Genomic DNA, 2,500 nt, shown 5'->3' with positions numbered 1-2,500 from the left:
CCTGCTCTGCCCTGATGTCACTTCCTGCTTTCTGCCGATGTCACTTCCGTTTTTGGACCAGTGTCGTTTCCTGTTTCTCCCGACATCATTTCCTGTTTGTTTGTGATGTCACATCCTGTTTGTTCTGACGCCGCTTCCTGTTTCGACCGGTGTCACTTCCTGTTTCTTTCCGACATCATTTCCTGTTTGTTGTGCTGTCACTTCCTGTCCTTATTTCTTTTGCGCCGTCCCCTGCTCTGCTCTGTCACATCAGACCCGTTGATTGGCAGTGTTGTAATAAGCCTTAACAAATGTCAAGGGGAAGCTGCGCTGGTTGATACAAGACCTGTCGCCTTATCGTCCGTAAACACACTGGCCTCTTAGTCACCTTCCGCTTGTGTTTGGTGCCTGAATTTGTGGCTCTTCCGTGAGTCTTCTGCCGTTTAGGAAAGCAGTCGAGGAACGAGCTCCTAGTTATTCCCTTTTCTGCTCAAGCAGGCTTCTCCCTGTCCCACGTCCCCTCAGGAAGGTGGTGTGCGGGGAGCACCAGCCTGACTGTGCAGGACTGGCTGAGCCGTATCTTTATGCCTCGCTGTCACCTTGCGAGCGGGACTCAGCTGCGTAGTTTAGTCTCCGGCTAGAGAACGCTCCAGTTCAAACAGCTCGGGTGCGACACGGCGGACCGTGAGCCCCAGCAGTGCGCTGTCAGGTAATCAGACTTCAGCACGCGGACTCCCCCCGTGAGTGATGTACAGCGCAGCCGAGCGTGGAGAAACACCCGCCATTTAATGAAGACAGCGCGCTCCGGCGTGTGTGCGGTGCATTCTGGGTGTTCTCAAGTGCTCTAAAACAAGGACCATTACCCCCAATCAATTTATTTCGGCGCTGAGAGCTTGGTAGCATAAGGTGAAGGGGAAAAAAAAGAATAAAAATGGTTTTGACGCGGGGCTTTTGGGGCGTGTGGCGGTTGGTGAGCCCTGGAGCCCTGCACTGAGCTGATCTGGTTACGCGCTTTCAGTGGGTTAATTTCAGACTTATTATACGCATGCCAAATAAATCCCTTTTCCTAAAGACAATTTACCGTTTTCCTGCATCAGCAGAACTCTGATTGGAGTCGGGCCAAGGTTGGTATTTTTCATGCGTGACGTTAATTTACTTCCCCCCCCTCCGGGGGAAGCGAGGGCCTTATTTTCTTTGGTTCCTTTTTATCAGGGTTTAGCCTTCCCTACCCCTGCCGGTGTTACAACACTCAAAACATGATTCTGTTTCTCCCAGCTGTTATTTAGAGAGGGGAGGAGTGTGTGTGTGTGTGTGTGTGTGTGTGTTAAGAGTGTGTGTGTGCATGTGTGTAAGAGTGTGTGTGTGCGTGTGTTCAGAGAGTGTGTGTGAGCATGAGTCTGTTTTCATTCTGTGTGTCCATATGTGTAAGAGCCTGTGTGTGTGTGTGTGTGTGTGTGTGTGAGCTTTTAAGCTTGGAAGCATACTCATTTGTGCCCCGAGAGAACATTACCTTATTTTCGGGGTACATTTGGGAAATGTGATTCTTGGAGAATGAATCTGTGAGCCTCCACTGTGACTGTATTTCTGAGAGTGCAGTCACAGTGTTTACCTCTGACTGGTGTCCTGCTCTCTGGGGAGTCAGCCAGAGACGCTTAAAACGCATCCCATCATGCCGTGCGGCGGCATCAGAGCCGCGTTCCCGCGGCGACGCTGACGCGGGCCCCGCTGCGGTGCGTTTCCCATCGCCGCCCCCGCTGGGATTGGCTCCCGGCTCGCCGGCATCTCAGACTCATCCTGTCACTCAAACCCCTCGAGGCCGGCCCGGTTCTGTTCAGCTTCTGCTGTCAATAGAGTCCGGCCCGGTTCTGTTCACCTTCTGCTGCCTCTAGAGTCTGGCCCGGTTCTGTTCACCTTCTGCTGCCTCTAGAGTCTGGGCCCGGTTCTGTTCACCTTCTGCTGCCTCTTAGAGTCTGGGCCCGGTTCTGTTCAGCTGCTGCTCTCTCTAGAGTCCGGCCCGGTTCTGTTCAGCTGCTGCTGCCTCTAGAGTCCGGCTGGTTCTGTTCGCTTCTGCTGTCTCTAGAGTCTGGGCCTGGTTCTGTGAGTCTCTGGAGTCTGTTAGCCCATGTGTTCACTCCCGCTCAACCCTACAGTACCGCTGTCACGCACCACCGTGCAGTTTTGCTGTTTTCCTCGTTTTTCCGAACTCCTTGCAAACACCCCCCCGGCTGTTCTGACACGCGGCGGCTCTCCTGTAGCCCCTTCGCGAATAAGTGATCAGCTGGCCGGTGTGATTACACAGCCTCCCTCACCCCCCCCCCCCCCTTCTCTAGCTCTCTCTCTGAATGACGCTGTGTGTCGTTCTCCCGTTGGTTCAGCGTCCAACTCGAAACTCCTTCCATCTGTTCATTCCGCCTCCGTCAGTCTTAAGGCTAATTTATGCTCTGGTGACTCAGTGTTCGCCAGCAGAACTTTTGTCCGCTTTGCATTCGTAGTTCAGACGCAATGCGCTTGGCTGCTATAG

At 53.4% G+C, this 2,500-nt stretch overlaps 1 protein-coding gene across 1 annotated transcript in view; it reads left to right on the top strand.

Moving 5' to 3' along the window:
* Positions 1 to 2,500, top strand: part of asxl2 (ASXL transcriptional regulator 2) — a 71,091-nt gene that overhangs the window by 53,209 nt on the left and 15,382 nt on the right. The gene's annotated exons all lie outside the window — the stretch shown is intronic.

The sequence above is a fragment of the Conger conger genome, chromosome 5, assembly GCF_963514075.1.
Source record: "Conger conger chromosome 5, fConCon1.1, whole genome shotgun sequence".
Taxonomy (NCBI): Eukaryota; Metazoa; Chordata; class Actinopteri; order Anguilliformes; family Congridae; genus Conger; species Conger conger.
Note: the sequence above shows the minus strand (reverse complement) of the source record. Positions and strands in the feature narration are given on the sequence as shown.